Here is a 24,176-nt window from a genome sequence, read left to right as displayed (position 1 = left end):
CAGTTCTCATCAGAAACGTAAGCCCATGCCTCAGACAATACCCTATGATAAACAAATGGTATTGCTGACAGATCATTTTTCAAGTTTTACTATGGTGGCCTTAAAGAGACACTACCCCGCTCAAATTAAAATAAATAAATAAACAATCAATGTTTAGTAGATATTCCCCATATTGAAAAAAAATCATGCATTTAAGTATGCATTTCTTCCTTGGGCTATATGTGAAACTGTTTGCAGAAGCTGCAGATCTCTTGTCTTAAGCCTTTGCAAGCCCTCCCCTTCTTACCCCACCCAGACTTTCTGTGGCTGTCCAATCACAGACTTCCCAATGCAGCTCAATGAGAAATCTTTGTAGGACAGGTGCAATTGCTGCCTCTAGAGTTTAGCTCCACTGAGTTAAACAACCATAAATTAACAGGATCGGTTGTCAGATTGATGGCCAGCGTGTGTAACAAGGGCAATTAATAAAAATGCCAATTTCTGTTGGTATCTGTACTTTTTGTAAAATAAAATAAGAAGAGGACACATTCTTCACATAAAGTGCTTCAACAAGATTAAGTGCTTTAGGGGTCTGGAATGACCTTTTAAAATTAAATTGACTTTGAATTCAATTTGAAACACACTTTAGATAATAATCCTGTATGTCTGTGTGTGGGCATAATATTATAAGGGTGAATTTGTCATAAGGACCTACAACAGCTAAACAAAATGAAAGATTGACCTCCCTTACGGAATGGAATTTAAAAAATATTCTCAGCCCAATATGATATATTACACTGTTATTGAAGGCAGTAGCCTCTATCAGATTAAATAATCTATCCTGAATTTCATTAATTTATTACCTATATAAAAAAAAACTGATACTCAGAAATATTTCCATTTTCTTATGAAATGTGTGACTGCCAAACTTGATGTATATATTTTGGCAGCATCGTGTGCAACCAAATGCCATTGGAAATGGCTTTCCTCTCGTCTTCGGATACATATGTTGCAAAGGAACTGCAGTTCCAGCCAGACTCCTTCTGAGCGGCCTTGATTTACTAGTTTAGGTGTCAAATGGAGCTCTGGTATTTTTACATTATTTTCTAGGCAGGCAGCATTTCCTGAAATGTGTGATAGTTTAATCAAGGTCCCTCGCCTGACCTCTACATGACACTATTCATGAATAAAGCGGTCTGTTACTACCTCTAACACTGAATTTTCTCTGAGGAAATATTCTGTTAAGGGGTAACAGTTTTCCATTTCACTGTACGACTCTTCCCAGCTGCATATTATTTCACTTGGCTAACCCTGACAAGCTAATGGTATGTTTGGTTTCCAGTAAAGGTTTCTATTGAAGAGACCATTCGTTTTATTACAAGTACTGTACGCTTTTTGTTAAAGCAATACAGAGACGCACATACACAAAACAGGTTACCTATTGCACGCGAAGAAAGAGTCTATTGTAGGGAAAAGGGCTCGATTTCAGCTGTTCTGTAAATTTTGACAAAGTTAAACTCGACTTGTCTTAAAACAAAATAGTAACAATCTAGACGTAGAAGAGAAAACAAATTATTATTCTGTAAGTTCTGACTTTTTTTTTTTTTTTTAATTCTTTATTTTAGACGTGCAGTGTTAAGTACAAGCTTTCTTAGTGACTTTATGACAAGAGGTAAAGTGACAATGTTAAAGCAGATAAGGTCAAGATTTGCTGCACTTTTTTGTTTTTTAAAGAAAACATGCTTATTCGCAGTAAGCCAATATATTAACAGTGAGGTATTCAAAAACATGCAAATTGCCTATAGATTAAACTTAAACATGCTGAGCCTGTGAGACTACTTAATCTAGCTTTGTAAAACATTCCACTGGGTATGGTTTAAAACATGTAGAAGAGACGGGAACAACATAGGTAGCCTGCATCCCTGCCCACAATAAGCTGTATGGCTATATCCCCAGGCCCGGTCCCTACCCTTTGTGGTAAATGGGCAAGATTTTGTCAAGTTACAAATAAAATTTAACATAAACTGTGGGTTATCAGGTGGTGTTATTGGACCAGTGGCCTCCCAGGTACCCCATTATTAGAGCGATAAACAAGATAACAAATACAAAAACAGGTAATAGCTGAAAACCCAGTTATGTTCATCATGTACCTCTGCTCTGAACAGTCAAGACTTCTGTATGGCAGGGCTGGGGAGGTGTTGAGAGGGAAGTTGGGGTTGTCGTCAGTTACTTTCGTTTAGGGTTCGGTTCAGGAGCGGCACTCGGGAGAGATCAGAGTCAGCCTATGCCGCACATGTGCCACTTCAAGCCATCCCTTTCCAGAGTAAGGAAAGCGGTGTTCTGCCTCCGGGGGGGCTGTGCGTTAATCCAAGCTCCCTGCATGTGGCCCGTGGTAGGTGAGTTGTGCCGAAGCTTCCCCTCCTCCTCAACCCAGGTCTGAAGTGGGTCCCTTACCGCTTGTCCCGAGACCTTCGGTTTCCGTTTGGCTGGGTCGCGATTCTGTGGGCGCTTTACGTGTGGATGAGATTTCCTCGTGCCGGTACGGCTTATTGGCTGGGCCGCCGGTTGTGCCCTCTGCTCAGTGCACTTTTCGGTTTCACGGTCCGGCGTGTCCGCTCTCTTGGTCTGCGACTCATGTGAGTTTCGGCTTTCGATGCGGTGCCAGAACGCTTGGCATATGCGCTCGAACCTGGCTTCGAAGTCTTCCCACCAGGCCTGGTTGTCTGCTTCTACTGTGGTTCGTAGAGGCTGTGGCTCGGCGGCCATCTTGTGTTCGCCATGCGGTCCCCGGGTATGGGAGATCCCATGGTCGCCGGGGGGTGTCCTTCCCCAGTGGGGACCGGGATAACCCCCACCGGTCCAGAGGGGGGGTGACGGGGCAGCTAGATCGTCGGTAGTCGCTGAGCGCCTCGGGTCAGGAGATCGGCCGCCTCCCCCGGCCCGTGGGTCGTCAGTTTTGTTAGGCCTCACGACCAGACGGTTGAAAACTGGGTTAAAACGGCTGGCTGCATACATGTTTATGTTCCCGTTCTGCTCAGCGTTAGGCTGTTGCTTGGCCCGGGTCATTTTTGGAGCAGTATAGGGTTGGAATAAGTGATATTCAGCCCTGTTTTGCAGGAGCTGAGCTGAAACACGTCTGGCCATCTTGGCTGTCAGGCCCCGCCCCCGAGTTCTGATTTTTTGAGTGACTAGATTTTAAAATTCAGAGCCTAATTCCATTCTCTGTCATATTACAATAATAATGGATTTGGATTGATAAATCATAACAGGGTTCTGCATATTCTATTGCATGTCATCAATATAAATGTCATGTGTGAAGGTAGTCGGGGATAGTGTAGGAAGAAACCCCTTTTACTTATAACAACTTACCCAGAATAACTTGACGCAAGATGTAAATGGTGACAAACAGGCCACAGCTTTATTTAAAACAATACTATTATTAACATAACACATTAACATGACATTCATTAACCACAACTTCCATTACCAGATCCTTGCCAACCATTTAACATAATCTGGGCGCTTGCCTCCCCCCTCGTGCATACACCACAATTGGCCTTCCAACTGGCCTTCCAATACCATCCATTCTAACCACTGGCTTTTGCTCAGTGGGCATCTCCTTCACCATGACTTAACCATACCATCCATGCTAACCACTGGCTTTGGCTCAGTGGGCCCGTCCTTCATCATAACTTAATCCCGAGGCTAGGGGAGGGATCAGCCCTGAACCATTTCCACTGGACCGCTGGTCCAACCCTGACTGGCAAGGAGCTTCAACCGCCACAAACCCCTGCTGTTTTACCCCTAAAATCAGTGGGGACGCCCCACCTACACCGCAATGGCCTCCTCCAAAGTGTCTTGCAGTGCCAGATTGAAAAGATCCAGCCCCATGTCCATGAGGTGGACCCCATCAGTGTGAAAATACATGGCCGAATTTTGTTTGAAAATGCGGTGCCGCACTGTAAAACCCCCAATACCACGCACAAACTTCGATACCCTTTTATTTAATTTCACCCTAGTGAGCTCCATTGCCCGCTGGTCCCTCGCACACCTCCAGTAGTTCAGTGAACTACCTCCGACCATATCAAGTAGACGTCCGGGAGCAAAATCATAAGTTGTGCCAGGTCCCTGCACATCATGTTCCCCAAACCCCCAACAGGGACCGCTCCCAAGTCATTAGCCCCAAGATGAATCACCAAGACATCCGGCACTCCCAGTAAATGGGATAAACAAATCAACTCCAGGAGCAGATGGACCCAGCGCATCACCCTATACCCGAACCATCGAACTTCCACTGCCAAAGGTGACTGTCCGAGACGAAGCCCCCGGGGACGAATACCAGCCCGCTGCCTGGCCCAGTATATGTAGGAGTGCCCGATCACCTACACTCGCTTCACCTACGGAGAAAACACAGCGGGGGGAATGTAGGACCGAAACCTTCCCGATTCTCACCTACCGATCCTCCAAATAGCCATCTCTGAGAATCTCAACCTGGCCGCCCGATACGAAACGAGTGGCCCCCAAACTCACTGCTCGCGATGCCCAAAGCTCCCAGCGACTTGCTAAAAACCTGAATGAATTGAAATCGGGACAGGTGTCCCCCTCACGTTAAACCAGCAAGGGGACCTCCCCAGGCGCATGCAAGGCGCTGTACCGCAGGAAACCAGCCACCGGGCACACCACCGAACCTGGTACCTCATTCAGGGTTACCCACACCTCTGCCACCCGTATCCGTCTTGGACCAGCGCAGCAGGATTTGTACCACCCCACCTTGGCACACGACATCCCCCGCCATGATACCCACAGGGACGGAATTGCTCGTCATAGCACCACCAACTAAGGCCCCCATGCTCACGGCAAGCGTTCCACACTAAGTCCTGGTAACAAAAAAGGCTAGAACATTTTTTTCTGCGCCTTTTCCCTGATCATGCTAGCCAATATCGAGAAAGCTCGGATCCAATTCCCAAATGTTTTCGGGATCTTCCAGAACCGGAACTTCACCCGGCCCTTGTCCGAGTCCTTAAACTCTTTTTCGGGAGGGGACAGATCTTCCGGAGAGAAAATCTCCAGAAACTCCCCTTTCCAGATTTTTTGCTTCAAATGAAGGCCCAACGGACCGGACCAGCACATAAAGGCTGCCCCGTGAGCCACCTGCGCAACCTCCGACCCCCTTGCAACGACTGCCGCGACCGCCGTCTCCGTGGCCCTCCAACCTCCCCTTGAACAGAACTCCTTATAGGGGAAGGGTCCCAACCGGCCCGTAACTGTGCATCAACGGGCGTGGATTGCGCCAATGCCACCCACGTGCTGCGCTCCCACTGCAACAAAAAAATCTGCACATACTACTAACTAAACTATGCCAATCCTGCTGCCCAGCTTTGCTAGCGCCCCCCAACCCAGAAGAGTTGAAGCACTCACCAGATGGCGTGGACTGGAGCAGCGGAGCCGAACTAAGGGAAGTTGTTCCCAAGCCGGATAATTAAGATGGCTGAGGGTAACAGAAAATATCTCCCTCTATATATATATATATGGCCACTGCCCTTAACTTAGGACCCCCCCTTACCTACAGGACCTCCTTTCTTTGAACTTATTACACTCCTCCCCACTCACACATGTCCCTGTTCCCAGCTAGCCCTTTGGTCTGCCTCCTCAGGGTCTCATAATTTAAAAAATAAATTACAAATATAAAATTATAAAAAGTATAAGTCATTGTGGAAGTGTAAAATTTACTGAAGTCCTCAACAGCCCCACACATAAAATTCAGTCTTTTAAGAATAAATAGAATGGAAAAGAGGTAGTGATGTTCGCAGAGACAAGGAAATATGCATATATTGTCTCCCAAAACACAATAGTTTTTGGGGCCAGCTTGTCTGGTCTACTAACTTTCTCTTACTTATGTTATGTAATTGAATAGGACTTGTGGAAAACCACCTAGAATGTTGTTCATATGTTCCATTCTTAGGTAATAATTTTATTTGGCTCAATTTATTTAAATTTGACAGCTAGAATGCTCTATTGTGTTCGAATTTGACCCTATTGAAACCACATTGAAAAGAATGGGTCCCTGCTAATTTCAGATAATTTGTCATTGCAGGACTCAGGCTTGTTTGAAAATAACTCCAGCTTAATGGTAGCCAAAGGCAAGTGGATGTTCCTGGTAGAATTAAAAAAAAAAAGTTGCTAAAGAAGAATATTATGTAACTGGAAAAAAGTGTAGCAAGGCTATGAGATCATTAAGGGGAATAACAGTTAAAAGAAAACATAGAAAAAAAAAAACATGATTTTTTTTACTTTCCAATAAAGGTGCCTTGGATATGATAGCGCTATACAAACATGTACAGGGCCAGAAAAAAAAGCTATTTTGTAACCTGTTTTAATAGGACTGTACAAAGGATAAGAGTTCACCAATTTAGACTTGAAAAAGTGAGATTTTGCATGCAGCACTGTAAAGGATTCTTCACAGTAAGAACAATATATGGATTTCTCTACTTAAACCTTTTTTTTAAAAAAAGATTCCGTAGAGATTGTTAAAATCAGATTGACATTTGATAGTCAACAACGGTATTGTTTCTCTTTTTGAGAGACACAAAAAAAATTGTTTAAAATCTTTTTTTTCACCTTTTTTGGGGGATCAGCAGCAGAAACAGATGTTTGAAAGGTTAAAATTATTATACTTATTGTTATTACTACTCGGTAATATTTACCCAAGATGAGTAATCAACCAGATCAATATCTAGGCATAATTTACCTTGTTGTTAATTAGCTTCCTCAAACTTGCTTCATGGTACTTCATGAAGCCACAAAGTTCTCATCACATGTCTTGTCTAAGTTATTGTCACAGTAGCACTGATAGTCTGAGCTAAATTTGTGCAAAGTGAAAAAAAATGGTTCATCCGAATTGATTTGTCTAAAAAATAATCTTTTGTTTTTGGTGATTCTGATTATCTCCAAACGGCATTTTGGTTCAAACTAATTTTGACCATGAAATCGTTTCAGAAGAAAAGGTTTCAGATGAAGCTAAATTTTACAAAAATGGGAAACATATATGCATAATTCTATAATAATTACCTTTTTTGGTCACTTTTCACTCAATGTGTGAATAAAATCAACTTAATGACTGTCCCCTTACATCAAACAGCTTTTTTTTTTGGCACCACTTACTTCTATTAAAATGTACAGTCAATGACTTGGCTCAAACATTATGGTCATTATACATATAGAGCAATTATGTTGAAATGTTCAAATAACAAGGCTATCACCATAGAAACAAATAAAAAACTTTTTTTTGATATCTCCATTTACGGCAATATCACCAACATATATGTAGATAGAAACATAGAAACATAGAATGTGACGGCAGATAAGAACCATTCGGCCCATCTACTCTGCCCAATTTTCTAAATACTTTCATTAGTCCCTGGCCTTATCTTATAGTTAGGATAGCCTTATGCCTATCCCACGCATGCTTAAACTCCTTTACTGTGTTAACCTCTACCACTTCAGCTGGAAGGCTATTCCATGCATCCACTACCCTCTCAGTAAAGTAATGCTTCCTGATATTATTTTTTTTTTCAAAATTCTTTATTTTTTTCAAATTTGTCATTCACTTTGGGGTTAGGGTACAGAATAAAACAAGGGATTAACATTCGTATTACAGAGTACGTATAGCTTGTGCATGCGATTTATGACAGTTGCATTTGGCTCAGTTTTGTATCAAGGTTTTTGTGGTTACAGTAGCTGTCGGTTGCTTGTTTGTTAGTGCTCTGTGCATAACTTTTATTGCTGCTCAAGGTCTAAGGATTGGGGAAGGGTACAGAACTTGAAAGGGAGGGGATTAGGTTGCCCTATTGGGTGTTTCCCCTATCTTATTTCCATCCCGTCCTCTGCTCCATTTCTTTATGCCTTTGAGGGTCAGTTTATTTTTATGTTTAGTTCTGTGAGAATTGTCGCTCTTGGTCGGAGGAGTGCGGACGTGGGGGACGGGAGATCCAGTCTTGTTAGTAGGGGAGGGTGGTGGGTACGCTGTAGAGAGTGGTAAGTGTCGTCTTAAGTTTATGGTTTGGTGTGTGGGTGGGGTGTGCGTGAGCTTATGATCGTGGTCGATCTTATGGGGTGTGTGTGGTTTGGTTTTACTGGCGTGTCTTTTCCGTGGTAGTGTGTCTTGGGAGATCAAAAGAAAGGGGGAAGAGAGAGAAAGAGAAACAAAAAATGGGAATAAAGGGGGAAGGGAGGGGTTGGGGGTGGTCTTGGCGGGGTTGACTTAGTTTGGGTGTGCCCCGTGGTGGTTGTGGTGTTGGCTGCCCTGAGCATATTTGTGTCATCAGCGTGTTTTATCTAGGTGTGGGAAATTCGTATAACCAGGGGTCCCATATCTTATTAAAATTTGTGATGGTGTCATGTACTATGGCGGACAATTTATCCATGTGTCTAGCTTCCTCAATTTTATGCAGAACAACTTGTGGTGTTGGTACCTCGGTTTTGCTCCACACTTCTGCAATTGCCTTCCGGGTCGCCAATGCAATGCGGGCAATTAGTTTGTTCTGACATCTGGGGGTGTGTTGCATTGGCCTGGACAGTAGCCAGGTCCGAGGTCTAGTGGGATCGTTGTGTGCAGAACTTGGGAGGTGAATTGTGCCATGTGGTCCCATAGTGGGGCTATATGTGGGCACTCCCACCACACATGGAGGTAGGTGCCCTTGTTTCCGCATTGTTTCCAGCATAAGTCAGTGTTTGTGATCCCCATCTGTTTAAGTCTAAGAGGGGTGAGATACCATCGCATGAGGGTCTTGTATGCCTGTTCCTTGTGATTAACGCAAATGGATACCGTGGCTGTGGCCTCCCAAATTGCCCCCCAGTCAGATGGCGAGCTCGGTGGCCCGAGGTCCCTCTCCCAAGCCGACACATAGGTTAGGGAGTGTTCGTTTTGGGTTGTGATTATGGCCTTGTAAAGGGCAAAAATTTGGCTTTTGTGGATGGGGTTGGTCATGCAGGTTTTCTCTAGCGAGGTCATTTGTGTGGTGCTTGCTTTTTTGTTTGTTGGCGACTCGAGGAAGCTGCGGATTTGTAAATAGCGGAAGTGGTCGAATGTGTTTAGTGGGGTGTTTTGTGGGAGATCAGGGAACTGGAGGAGTGTTTGGCCTTGGTAGAAGTAATGAAAGCGGGTAAGCTCGTTGTCTTCAAATCTGGAGAAGTGTTGGGGTGTCATGCCGGGAGCGAATTGTGTGTTTCGCAGGATTGGAGTTAATGGGGAGGCGTGTGATATCATTGAGCATTTGGTGGTGATTTTGTCCCAGATTTTTATGGAGTTTGTGATTGCTGGTGAGGTGTTAAAGATTTGTGGTCTGGCTTGTTTGGGCAGCCATATATGTAAGGATGGGAAGTCCCTGCCAAAGATCGTGTGCTCCAGATCTACCCAACGTTTTATGCCGTAAGGGGCGTGTAGGTGTTGCACCTGAGCTATTTGGGTTGCATGGTAGTAGTGCATGAAGTGGGGGAGGCCCAGACCTCTAGCTTTGTTTGGGACATATAGCGTTGCACGTTTGATTCTGGCCCTCTTGTTGGCCCATATGAATCGATCTATATTGGTTTGCAAAGTTTTGAAGTCTTTGGTGACGAGTGGTATGGGTAGCGCCTGGAAGAAATATAAGAATCTGGGGAGTAGGTTAATTTTAACTGAAGCTAGTCTGCATAGCCGGGATATAGAGAGGTTAGCCCAGGTACGTAGGTCCTGTGTGGCTGTTTGTAGTAGGGGGGCATAGTTCAGTTGGTATGTTAGGGAGAGGTCCTTGGGGAGGCGGGTTCCTAGATAAGTTATGTTTGTGCTTGAGAGGTCGAATGGGTAAGTATTCGCTAAGTGTTGAAGATGTTGGAGGTCTATGTGAATTGGTAGGGTTTCGTTTTTTTCAATGTTGAGTTTATAACATGATACCCTTGCATAGTCATCCAGTGCGGCAAGTAATGGTGGTATGGAGTCGGTTGGATTAGTGATGGTTAGTAGGATATCATCAGCGTATGCTGCTGTTTTGTACTCTTCGTTGTGAATCGAAATTCCAGTTATTTGTGTGTTTCGACGTAGTGTTTGTAGGAGGGGTTCTAGGGAAAGGGCAAATAGTATGGGAGAGAGTGGGCAGCCCTGTCTTGTTCCGTTGAGGATTTCGACTGTTGGAGAATGGGTGAGTGGCAGGAGAAGGTTGGCCGTCGGAGTCGCGTACATTGTTTGTAAGGCGTTAAAGAAGGGTCGTGGGAATTTATGTAACGTTGCTAACAAAAATGTCCAGAGCAGGCGGTCGAACGCCTTTTCGGCGTCGAGCGATAGAATTAGGGTGGGGATATGTCGTGTTGTTGCCGTCCATATAAGGTCGTACGTTCGTCTGATGTTGTCGCATGCTTGTCTGTTGGGTATGAAGCCTACTTGGTCTGGGTGGATTAGTTTGTGGAGGTGTGGGTTTAGGCGGTTGGCGAGGATTTTGGTGAATAATTTGATGTCCACGTTCAGGAGGGAGGTAGGGCGAAAATGGCCGGGTTCGAGGTGAGATTTTTGCGGTTTCGGGAGTAGGCAAATGTTGGCTTGTAACATTTCTGGCGGTAGCGGGTCACCCTCGAGTATCTTATTGTATAAATTGCATAGGGGGGGGTTAGGGTGTTAGAAAATGTTTTGTAGTATAAACCTGTATATCCATCTGGGCCTGGACATTTATTCGGTTAGTGACCTTTGATGGCTTTTGCTACTTCCTCCTCCGTAATTGGGGATGCGATTTGGTTTGCAGCTAGTTGCGAGAGAGTCGGTAATGTGGTTGAGTTTAGATATTCTTCTATCAGGTCCCTGAGGACTTGTGGTTCTAGGCGTGCTTGTGGGTTGTGGTCATATAGCTTGGTGAAGTATGTGTGGAATACTTCCGCTATTTGGTGTGGGAGTGTTCGCAGTTGCCCGTCCGGAGCGAGGATCTGATGGATTTGTTTGTGTGCGGTGTGTTGGCGTAATCTGCCTGCTAATAGTGTGTCTGCTTTGTTGGATTTTTCATAAAATACTTGCTTGGTCCATTGTAGGGCCTTTGTTGCGTCTTTTGCCACGAAGCTTTTCAGCTCGGTTTGGCACGTTGTGATTTGCTTTTGTAGATCCGCGGTGGGATCTTTTTTGAATTTGTGTTCTAGTGTTCTTAGTTGGGTGAGTGTTTGTTCTAGGTTATGGAGCTGTTGTTTTTTTCGCATAGACGCAAGGTTGATGAGAGTGCCCCGAATGACCGTTTTGTGTGCTGCCCATTGGACCCCCTCTGTTGTGGCCGAAGGTGTGTTTATTTCAAAATATTCAGAGAGCGCCTTTTGGATTGCATCTACAGTAGCTCGATAGTGAGTGTAATATCGGCGTGGTCTGACCAAGTTATTGATCCGATGCTGGAGGTTTTAGCTTGATTTAGGTGTGAAGGGGATATCAGGAACATGTCTATTCTGGAATGTGAGCGGTGGGGGTGTGAATAAAATGTGTAGTCCTTCATGGAGGGGTGTTGGGTCCTCCATATGTCTATCAGGTGGGAGTTGGTAACGAATGAAAGTAGGAGTTTGTCCGTTTTAGCTGTGGGGGTAGGTTGCGATTTGTCGGGCCCGCTCTGTGTCTATCTGCCGTTGGGTAAAGAGTGGCGTTGAAGTCTCCGCCGATGGTTAGGGGATGTAATGGGAATAGTTTGAGGTGTGCCTGCATGGAACTCCAGAAAGTAGTGGATGGGCCATTTGGGGCGTATAGGGAGGTGAATGCATATTTTTGTGGGCCTATGTGTCCTGCTATTGTGATGTACCATCCCTGTGGGTCCTGATGTGTTTGTTGGACTACGAGGGGGTATGATTTACGGAGCATGATAGCGACTCCGCCTTGTTTGCCTGTCGGGGCGCATGCTGTGTAGTATTTGTTGTAGTGTCGGCTCAGGAGAGGGAGCGGTTTGCTTTGGGGGAGGTGGGTTTCCTGGAGGAACAGTATGTCCGCCTTGGACCTGTTGGCCTATCGGAGGAATTGGTGATGTTTGGATGGGCTTTTAAGGCCTTTGCAATTGATAGACGTGCATGTCAGAAAGCTGGGTTTGGGCTGTCCCCCTGGTCCCAAACATGGTAGATCTGCGTTGTGGGTGGCTACTGTGGTCATTTTGGGGGGTGTCGGTGTGGGGGAGAGAGGAGAGAAAAAAAAGGGGGGGTATTAAGATAGAGTGGTGGAGACTGGTAATGTGCCGGGTTTACCTGATCTTAATTGAGATTTGCCAGGTTCTGTGGGGGCGGAGTATCTCCGGACTTGTTGTGTGAAGATAGGTGCGTCCGGGTGGTATGGGAGGGTTGGTTATGATTATTTATTTTGGGTTCTATTGGGTTGTTGTGGTGTTGGTGTCTTAGTGGGGTGTTGGCCCACAAGGTGTGTCGAGGCCCCCTACCTGGGCATCGCTATTGTGTGAGGTGTCCTTCTGGTGTGGGGTGAAGTTGAGCTAGTTAGGTTGTGTTTGGTGTTTTGGTCGTGTCTTTTTGTTCGTCGTGGGGTCGTCCAGTGTATGTTAGTGTTTAGTGTGATGGGGTTGGTGTCTGCGTTGTTGCGTGTCGTTTGGGTGGGGGTTTGTGGAGTGTGTGTCTGTGGTAGTGTGAGAGTGTCGTGTGTGTCTTCCTCTTGGTCGGGGTCGACCCGTAGGTGTCACTGGGGAATTTAGGGTTATTTCCCTTCTTTACCTTTTTCCCCCCTCCCTCTCTTCTTTCTTCCCCCTCTCTCTCTCTCGACTTCCTCTCTGTGCCTTATCCCCCCTTACCATCCTTATCCCTTTTTTTCTCACTTGGAGGGGGGGTAGGTCTGGGTGCTCGTTATGTTGGCACATGTTTTGGTTCCAAAGTGTTGGTTGGCCTTCTGTACGTCCCTGTTCATGTACAGTGCCCTGTACTGGTTGTGAGTGGGGTAATGAAGGTTGTAGCGTCGAGGTCTTCGAGGGAGGAGTCTGGTGTGGGATCTGCGGTTTGATGTCGTGGGGTTTGGGCTGGTGTCGTCTCTGGGTTGTCCAGCAGTAATGAGTTACAGAATTTGCATACAATACAATAAACATATTAACTATATACAAGATTAGTGTGCTTTGCATAACCTAACGTGTGTTTTGGCTGATTCCCACCTCAATTCCCGGGTCTGGCGCCCTCAGTGTGTCTCGTCTTGGAATAGATTGCCAGTGATCAGATTGGGTGCGGGGGAGCCAGATCTTTCGGGCTGCAGAGTGGTGTCCCAGTGGCCGTGTGTCCGTTAGCTTGAGTGGGTTTGGGTTCTCGGTTTACTGCAGACGTGAGGGGGATAGGTCTTGGGTTTTGTTTGTGTCTCAGTGCCCCTCCCCCCCTCGGTCCTTCTTGGTGTGGTTGGTCGGTTAGGGACGGATGTGGCCCTGTTTGGGGGGCATGGGGTCGGGGCGGGACCTGTTCCGTTGGAGAGTGGGGATGTTCTATCCACTGTTGTAGGAATGTCTTAGCTTTTATTGTCTTTCCGTTTCCCCTCATGTCCCGTCTCCTCTCGGTCTCCATTGTGTCCCAGCCACCACCCGGGGCGCAGCCCGGGCCCCACCCCGGATGGGGGCCAGGCACTCTTTTGTGTGGGAACCGAGGTGGGTGGTCTATGGTGTAGTGTGGTACATGTGTCGCAACTTACAATAAAAGATCTAGTAACGTTACATGTGAGTTTTACAACATATTGAAACACAGGGCAACATTTTTGGTATTTACCCCCCTATCCCTGACCCTGAGTGGGCGAGTCAATCGAGTCATCCTGATGTGGTTCTGGTCCCATGGAGAGTATTGCGGTTGAGTTGGTTGGGGCTCACAGTACAGTACCTTGTGTGTGGCAAGTTCAGTGTTTATGCCCGGTTGGGCCCATCGCGTTTTTCTGATTTGCCTCTGTGGGGTTCTTAGATGGGGTTTCCGAGATAGGGAGCTGGTGGGCCTTTCTTCCTGGGTTTGATTCCAGCGGTTGGGATTTTTCCCTATGTTGGTAGGTGGGTAGCATTGTAGATGCTGAACGTACAGTGGGGTGGTTCGTTAGGCGTGGGCCTTCATTCTCTTGGTTGCTGGCGGGTGATGGAGGGTGGCTTTAGTCTTTTTTAGAGGGAGAAAGGGGGATCTTGGTTTTGGCGGGTCATCCCATGTCGAATCCCCCGGTATCCCCCTGGAGTACCCCTGTTGGTTGCGGGCCTGTGCCCGGGGCCCAGGGTGGGAGGCCTGGGGTTCTATCCATGAGTGGGAATCTTCAGGTTACAGGGGGTGTACTTTAATCTTCGGGCCTTATTGTCGTGGGAAAAGATGAAAGAAAAAGGTACCTTGGATCGAGGGTTCGGTCTTTCAGGTCCCCGGTTGTGGTTGTGTCCTATTGTTGGAGGTTTGGCGTTTCCTACCCTGTTGGCGTGGTGGTAGTGGGTTAGAGTCTTGGGAGTAAGCATGTCCTGGGTTGGCGTCGTCTGTGTCCGCTTCGGGATGAAAAGCGAGTCCCAGGTCTTTAGCGAAATCTACCATGTCGGCTACCTGAAACAGTGTGCAGGTGTGGTTGCCTTTTTTTGCTGTGAGTTTGAAGGGGTGCCCCAGATATATTTCCAGCCCTGTTGAGTGAGGGCCGCGGTTAGCGGTTTTAAGTCCTTACATTTTCGTAAGGTGGAGGGGGCCAGGTCCTGGTAAAATTGGACCACTTGACCCTGTACTTGGGGTGGTTTCGCCTTCGCTATGCCCATGAGTTGCTCCTTGATGTTGAAGTGGAGCCACTTGAGGATGACATCCCTGTGAGCCTGCGGGTTGAAGGCGGGAGGACGCAGTGCTCTGTGAATGCGTTCTATGGTGAGCTCTGTGTCTGAGGCCTCCGGTAGCATATTCTTGAATAGTTCTTGTATGGTAGGGCGCAGGGTGTCCGCCGTTATTGATTCTGGTAGGCCTCACAGCCTTATATTGTTCCGGCGGGAACGGTTGTTTAAATCTTCCACGCCATCTTCTAGCTGCTGAATTTTGTCATGTAGGTGGGAGAATTCTTGGTCGTGGAATCGAGATCTGGAGGTGATTTCTGCCAGGTTGGTTTCGGTTTTGTGTGTCCTGGCGGCTAGTGTCTCTATGTCGTTTTCAGGCTTGTTATATGTTTGTTTAGTTCTGCTGCTGTGTAGGCTTTAATTTCACTTGTCGCCTCTTGTAGCATTTGGTGGAGATCCCCTTTGGTAAGTGGGGTGTGCGAGTTCGCATGTTCGTCGTCTCCCCCGCTTTCGGAGCCGGAATCCATGTGGCCTCGTGGGGAAGATGGCCGTTGGCGGTCTCTGGGTGTTTGGAAAAGCATGGCGACCGAGGGTGTTTGGTCCCTCTTTTTCTTTGTGCCACCCATCTGGGGAGTCGTGGGGAGAGTGTCGGCGTGTGTGGGGGTATATTGAAGTCGGGTGTCGGTGGTGTGTGAGCGGATGGATGTGGATTTTTGCCCAGGGGCGAGGGAGCTCAGGCTTCACACGTCTGGCGCCATTGACGGTCAGGCTCCGCCCCCCTGATATTATTTTTAAACCTTTGCCCCTCTAATTTAAGACTGTCCTCTTGTTGTGGTAGTTTTTCTTCTTTTAAATATAGTCTCCTACTTTACCGTGTTGATTCCCTTTATGTATTTAAATGTTTCTATCATATCCCCCCTGTCTCGTCTTTCCTCCAAGTTATACATGTTAAGATCCTTTAACCTTTCCTGGTACGTTTTATCCTGCAATCCATGAACCAGTTTAGTAGCCCTTCTTTGAACTCTCTCTAAGGTATCAATATCCTTCTGAAGATATGGTCTCCAGTACTGCGTACAATACTCCAAGTGAGGTCTCACCAGTGTTCTGTACAATGGCATGAGCACTTCCCTCTTTCTACTGCTAATACCTCTCCCTATACAACCAAGCATTCTGCTAGCATAACTCTTCTGTATGCAGAGGGACTAATCTCAAACCATTGAACATTAAAATAACAGACTGGTATATTTATTTTGTTACAAAATACCGGCAGATCAACAAAATAGTGTACAAACACATGTTAACGAATATGAATAGATGAGCTCAGATCAGGATTTATAGAAATTCCAGAGACAGAGTAGAAGGAAAATTCTCAGTTGTACATCCCTCTAAATCAATGGATTTCCTATCAATCATAGAAATATTAAAGGTGGGCGATCCTTACGGATTAAGTTATTTAAACCTGTGTTAGGTGACCCTTTGAATTTTCCTTTTTCTTAGATAATATTTCATACTTTTGAGAGGTTTTGAAGACAGCACTTGTCAGTCAACTTAATGAATTGAATACACCAGTGAGATTTTCCCATCCATTTTTTTGTAATCCAGGCCAGTTTTATTGACTTAACAGATTCTGATGAGATCACTACATTATGGAGACATTATTTATTTTAGACTCGGCAGGGATGGAGACTTTGTTGTTTATGAGCCTTTGATTTCTAGCACTTACGGAATGTAGCAAAACCTCAGCTTGCTCTGATGTATTTATAAAGGTGATATCTAAATCTAAGTGTGTATATGTATGTATAACATCTGTCATTCTACCTGTCGTCTGTATTGTCCATTGTCAGTCAAACTTTGCAATAAAATGTTTATCTAAAGGCATGGTGTGAGTGATGTTTTGCAATTCTGGGTCTCTAATCTTCAGGAAATAATGTGTCCAGGCTTTTTCCATGATTGGTTAGTTGGATAAATTGAATTATATTGTCTCTGAATCCCTGGCTCCTCTACTGATATGTCAGTAATTGGAAAAAGACTTGTTAAAGAATTAAATATACAAAAAAAATATACATACGTATACGATGTACAATATGTCTTTGATTGAAGGTAGAAATTAAATTAGTGCTAGGTGATTAACCTCTTCATTATTTTCACAGTTTTACAATGGTGATACATGATATCATGATATATGACAAATAAAATAAACTATGCAGAATTAATGAGTAACATAAGCATAGACAGTCTGTATGTTTTGTACGTACGCGCACATTTTTAGACTACCTTTGAAATTGTGCGTGTTTGCACGAAACGTGTTAGTCTCTCAGTGCCCATGTTACTTTCTTTATAATTGTTTGGACTTATTCATGGTGTGTATTGCTGTATGTAAATGTTTTGAAATTTTTACAAGATTAACGGAAATAGGGAAATGAAGAACATAGAGGTAATGGGCTTCTTCCGTTCTTCGGAGGCTTTGTGAGGAAACCACCAAACTGTAGAATAAGCCATTTGAATCTATCATTTGTTTGCCTCATGTTCCGCCGAGCTCAGGATCTATATGGTGAGAGCACCCCTTTTTGGACGGCTTTTTCTCAAAATTGATGAGTGGATTGGCTTTGTTTTGAGTAGCATTACCTGAATTGGCTATGTAACCGCAGCTGGTCCCCCTATTTACCACTAAAACGTCTTAAAGCATAGAACAAATATATTCGGGGCCAGTACAAACCATTATCTGGAAATCTATTCATGAACAGGGCTATACATAGGACACGAGGTCACACATTTAGGCTTGAAGAAAGGAGATTTCATCTAAGGCAAAGAAAAGTTTTTTTTACAGTAAGAGCAATAAGGATATGGAATTCTTTGCCTGAAGAGGTGGTTTTGTCAGAGTCTATACAGATGTTTAAACTGCAATTGGATAAATACTTGCAAAAACATAACATACAGGGATATAATTTCTAATTAGTGGGGTAATAGCTGCTTGATCCAAGGACACATCTGACTGCTAATTTGGGGTCAAGAAGGAATTTTTTCCTAGTTTGTTGCAAAATTGGAAGCGCTTCAGACTGGTTTTTTTTGCCTTCTTTTGGATCAACAGCAAAAGCATATGTGAGGAAGGCTGAACTTGATGGACGCAAGTCTCTTTTCAGCTATGTAACTATGTAACTATGTAACTTAGCAGGGCTAACCATACAGATATCTTAGCCATAATTTTATATAGTTAGTAAGAGATCCTCTATTTAAAATATATAAATAATTGAGAATACAATATAAAATAAGGATTGTCTTGGAAGAAATAAAGTTTTGTCTTTTTAGATATTTATTTTATAAAAATATAAATATAGACATATAAAATCCATTACAATAATTTATAGTAGAGTTTATAAGATTAAACTATATGCTTGCAATAGCATTAAAATAGAACAACATACTGTCTGGAACATGTCAACATCTCTCTCAGTCATCATAATATGGAGCGATAGTGTCTCTGTCTCCAAATCTCTCCTCTGTCCCTTAAGGTACACATATTTATATCTTAAGAGGTACACATATTTATATCTTAGATGTTCATTTTAGGACCTCCCTTAACTTGGCAAAGATACAAGGCCATAACTAAAACGTAAGTGCACATGTCATGGGAAATTCCCTGACTTAGGACAAGATGGCATCTTAAAGTCTGATGATGTAGCATAGCCTTGAAGATGTTATTGCATTACTTGTTTTTTGTATTAAGCTAAGACAAATTGGCGTAAACATATTATGCACTAAAAGTTATTGCTTAAAGAAACATGTATGAGAAACAATATGCTCCATTTCTGACACCTTGTCAGTTTGCAATATCCCTTAAAGACAAAGTACACAGTTTAAAAAATACAACATTTCATTCTAAAACTTGTAATATTTGCATTTGCCCATAACAGCTACATTGGGCTTTATTAAACAGGAAGCCTTTTGCTGGTGTTTGAGCATATATCGTTGCCCTTCTTCTTCTTGTAGCATTAAAGGGACACTATAGTCACCTGAACTACTTTAGCTTAATGAAGCAGTATTGGTGTATAGAACATGCCCCTGCAGCCTCACTGCTCAATCGACTGCCATTTAGGAGTTAAATCCCTTTGTTTATGAACCCTAGTCACACCTCCCTGCATGTGACTTGCACAGCCTTCCATAAACACTTCCTGTAAAGAGAGCCCTATTTAGGCTTTCTTTATGGCAAGTTCTGTTTAATTAAGATTGTCTTATCCCCTGCTATGTTAATAGCTTGCTAGATCCTGCAAGAGCCTCCTGTATGTGATTCAAGTTCAATTTAGAGATTGAGATACAAGTATTTAAGGTAAATTACATCTGTTTGAAAGTGAAACCAGTTTTTTTTTTCTTGCAGGCTCTGTCAATCATAGCCAGGGGAGGTGTGGCTAGAGCTGCATAAACAGAAACAAAGTGATTTAACTCCTAAATGAGTGAATTGAGCAGTGAAATTGCAGGGGAATGATCTATACACTAAAACTGCTTTATTTAGCTAAAGTAATTTAGGTGACTATAGTGTTCCTTTAAGCATGTGTGGGATAGGCATAAGGCTATCCTAACTATAAGAATAGTTTCCATCCGAATGCCCTCAAACAATCTCTACCATATTCACAATTTTTGAGGGTGGTGAGGAATAATTCAGATCCAAACAAAGCAGAGGAACAATTAAAAATGATGTGGGATAAGTTTCATCAACGGGGCTACAGTGATCAGATATTATGTAAAGCCCTGGATAGGTGCCATACAACACAAGTCGAGCCAGATGCTTCATCAATAAAAAGATTGGTTTTTCCAACCACGTATACTACAGCTTCCTTAAAATTTAAACAGATGATTGAGAAAAATTGGAGAATTTTGAGAAATGACACTTCGTTACCAGAACCATTTCGTCAACGACCCATGATGTGTTATAGGAGAAATAAGAACTTAAAAGACTTTTTAGTCAAGACGGATCCGATACACTGTTATGAGCAGAAACAGGGCTCTTCGAATCTGGGTTGTTATAAGTGTTTGGGCTGTGTCACTTGTGGACACATGCTATCGGGAAAATTCTTCTCTCATCCACATACAGGAAAAAAGTACATCATCGGGCATCGACTAACGTGTACCACGAATTATGTAGTATACAGGTTAACGTGTCCCTGTGGACTCACCTACATTGGTAAGACTGACCTGCCCTTGCGGGAACGCATTCGCAACCATAGATCCAGCATACGAGTGGCGTACAGGGACCAGAAATCAGATTTGCCGGTGGCCAAACATTTTTGGAGAAAGGCCACACTTTACCGACTTTAAAACTCATGGCAATTGATCATGTACCACCACCCAGGAGGGGAGGGGATCGCAAGAAAATGTTGTTACAACGTGAACTATTTTGGATTAGGACTTTGAGAACAGTACATCCTGAAGGTTTAAATGAGAAATATACTCTATCCGCATTTTTATAACAAGCTTTCTATATTTTTTTGAAAGTACTATTGGATAATGGCTTTCTCCATAACAAGTCCATTTGGGATACTGTATAAGTAGTGTTTATGAGATGGGGTGTGTGATGTCCACCCTGAGGGTTAGACATTTACACCTATGTTTCACTTAGAAATACGTTTATTCATACAAGAAGCCACAAATATGGGGTGAGAAGTGGATGCCCACCCTGAGGGACAGGCATCCTTTCTTGGATCCCATGGTGGCATAGTTAAAAATGGTGTTGTATTTGTTTGTCTCTGTCCAATATTGTATTTTCGTCCCTGAACTTCAAGTCATCATGATGATGATATGCTGTATTTGATATAATGATGATATGCAGATAGACTGTGACATTTTGTGGGGCACTGTTTGTGCGTTTCAGGTGGTTGGTGATTCCTTTATTTGAGGCGGAACTTATTGAAACTATTGGGGACTTTTATGAGTCAGCGCCATTTTATGTTTCAGTTCAACTTAACAAATGAGATTAATCATTTATATTGGGTCATGTGAACTATAAATTAAATATACTAACTAGTTAGGTGGTTTTCCCTCTTCTCCTATATCAGCCAGCCCAGGTATAGTCATTTCTATGCCATATCGATTTAGGTTCATGCCACTAATTTCCTTGAAGTGAAAGGTCTGGTCTTGCATCTGCATAAGTTGCTATTAATTGTGTTATTTTGCATCTTAAGTGACTTAAGAGTTTATTATGACATAGATATCAGTGCAGTAACCAGTACTCTGGACTGCCAATGTGGCTAATTTTGATTGAGATTATTTTCATCTCCCTAGCGTGAAGCAGCTATGTGTACTGCTTTTTAACTGTGAGACCCATATGTGGTTTGTTTATGTTAGTATAGGTCACCATGGTGATGACCCTTGGCCGCGTCATTGAGCGTGACGCCGTGCGGCTGCGGATGTACGTCGGGTAGGCCGCGGCAGTCCCGGTCCGGTCGTCCATGGAGTCAGAGGTGTCACAAGTGTGGTGAGTTAACATTTTATTTAAGGTATATAATGTGGGGTTTATGTGTTCGCACAGTATGTCCTGACGAAAGCCTGAGGGGATCAGGCTGAAACGTTGACACTTTGTTGTTTTAGCAAGAAAAATAAAAGTTTATTTTTATCAAGACCTTGGAGTGCTATCTTTGGAAGTTGTTTTACATTTTGGCTGACAAGCACCGGGCATTGAACTACTGGACAGGTGGAGTGCAAGATTCTTTGTTTTTTTTTATATATATATATAAATAGGTTATGGTGGGGAAAAATTGTGATTGAAAACCCCTTCCTTCCAAGCAGTTGTATACTGCAAACACAGATTAAAAGGAATCCATGTTTAAAATGGAATGAGGCAAAAATGTGATTATTTGTTGAACTAATTTGCATATGCCCACCCAGAATCCTTTGCGGTTGCAACATCGCTGCAGTTTTTGGATTTCTGTGGGAAAAGCAAGTCTTATGGCTTGACTGGTGTGCAGATTTTTGTTTAACATTGTATGAATGTTGTAGTTGAAATGATGTGTGCATGACCAGGGCGACTCTAAAAAAAAATAAAAAAATAGTATGGTGTTTGGTTTTTCAATTGGCTACATAAAACTCTTTAAAATGTCCTCTGTAGGATATCACCGAGTTGCACTTTCAGAGATATTTATGTGTAATTGTGTGTAATTTGAATTGTTAGAATTGGTAGGTTGATAAATTACCCCAAATGAGATATATGCCCGTTAATGCCTCAAATGCTTACATACATGTTAAAAAAAAACATGACCCAGTAATTTCCCCAAAACATAAGAAACCAAGGCTTTTGGAGTATTGTTGGACTCATGGGATATATCTAGGATACTTAATTAGCCGTAGTGGTTGTATACAATGTATCATAGGTTAAATGTATGGATATGGAATATCTACATGTGAATGGGTACAGTATATTAGCTGTCATCTCAACCTATATGATATCAATGTGCCTTTCTGTTTATGAAGATGCTTTTAAGCCATAAATAGGCAACCAGTGGCAATGGTAACTCATAATTCTCACAGTCCCCAGCCGGAACACAGTGTTCTTTTAGCCACATCTGATATTGATAAATTGCCTATCCGTAATGTTAAATTATATTAATATTTATGGCAAAATATCAAATTGAAGATCAATCAAAAAATATTATTTTGGTCTAATACTATGGCATTTAAGTTACTGGAATAACAACAACTCAATCATCTATGCGGCTGGAATTGGATTCTCCATGTGTTCAAAATTATAACCTAGAACAAAAGATACAGTGAAAAGTACACAGTGTACATCATTTATGGTCCCTTTAGCAATTAAAGCTTTAATATAAAAAATGTTGATTGTCAAGGAAACCCGATTTCCCCAATCCATTTGGAATCAAAGGATTCTTATTCTACAGGCATTTCGAAATGCTCTACTTAATTATTCTATAAGTAAATAGCATTTTCTCAATGTTGAACTCTTCATAAAAGTATAGCTTGTGGCTGGGCAGCCTTGGGATTGGCTAAGATCGTTTTCCCCGGTATATTGTAATTAATCCCTACTCAGAGGTTTGAAGTAAGTGGTTTTATGTGTTATCCCTTGATCATTGTACTAGGTTTACCAACAGACCGGTTATTCTGTGGTGTGTTTAACTAAAAAGTCTCATAAAGACATTTTTAAACCCTTGTGGTTTTAAGTTGCCTTCTGTCCAATTTTTAAAAACAGACATAGTGACATTATTAGTGGCAACTCAAAAGCACCTAGTAGTTTAGAAAGCAGCCTTTTCATGTCCGCTTTCAAGCTGAGATGAAAGATTGTAAAAAGCTTTTTCCTTTTTCCTTAGGGAATTACAGCTCACAAAAGTTCTTGTGTCCAACAGTTATTTTACAAGTCAGAGAAGATGTTTAATGGGTCTTTTTCTTCCTGTATTGGGCCACAACTTAATAAATGATGTCTGACAGCTACTTAATTCTCATCAAACTTTGGTTTGATCTTATTGTGTGTTTGAGATATCTGGGAGAGTGTGTTTTCGCAAAGGACTCGTGCTGAAACTTAGTTGTAAGTCACGTTGCGTGACGATCTAGAACACAGAATATACACATAAATCTAAATATTTATGAAATGAGTTTGGTGACACCTTCTGGCAATTAAAAGGTTAACAGAGTTATTTAATATTAATGGGATACGACAACTTAGAGTTCACCCTAATTTTTTTTAATGGATATTATAAACATAACATTAGAAGATGCAAAAAAAAAAAGAAGAAAAAAAAAAAGAAAGATAACAAGCGATACTCTCCTCAAGTGTGAGGTCCTTGCTTTAGCTGCTATCACAATACTATGCTGTCCTCAGGAAGTAGCTGAAATGCTAGCAGCCAGTTGTGGCACTCCAACTATCCACAATAGCGGATCTCAGTATATCCAGTACGCATATCCAGTCTTATTTATACGCAATGGCATTTTGAGGGAAGATTTAGTAACGAAAACCCCAGATGTTAGGCTGAAAACTCTCAGATGATAGAATTTTGGAAAATTGAACTTTAGCCCTTGTCATGTCAGGAATCAAGGGATGTCTTGTTAGGTGGACTGTCTTTCTGCAGATGTTCCATAACTGGTGGTGTGCAGAGGCATTTCCCAATAAGGCAACAGTTGCAGAGACTCCTCAGCTTACTTCTTCTTCTAAGCTGCTATTGTAGGAAAACTGGAAAGGGATGGAGAGAAGGTATTTGGGAAACGAACGGCGGAGAAGAGAGATTGGTAAGAATGTAGTAATGAGGTAGGATACTTCTGTAAAAGAAGCAGTCACAAACAAAAGTGTGTGACTGTCAGAGATAGAAACAAAGGGTGATGGTGAATGATACTGGGTAGGGAGAGGTGGACTGTAATTTATGATCTTTTATTCAGAACTTTAAAAACCTTGCGGTACCCTAATCCCTATAATGATGTGAGTAGTAGCTTTTGACATGCTGCTACGGTTTGGAAGGAGGACTTGTATCATTTGTATCTGTTGAA

The sequence above is a fragment of the Pelobates fuscus genome, chromosome 4, assembly GCF_036172605.1.
Source record: "Pelobates fuscus isolate aPelFus1 chromosome 4, aPelFus1.pri, whole genome shotgun sequence".
Classification (NCBI taxonomy): Eukaryota; Metazoa; Chordata; class Amphibia; order Anura; family Pelobatidae; genus Pelobates; species Pelobates fuscus.
Note: the sequence above shows the minus strand (reverse complement) of the source record.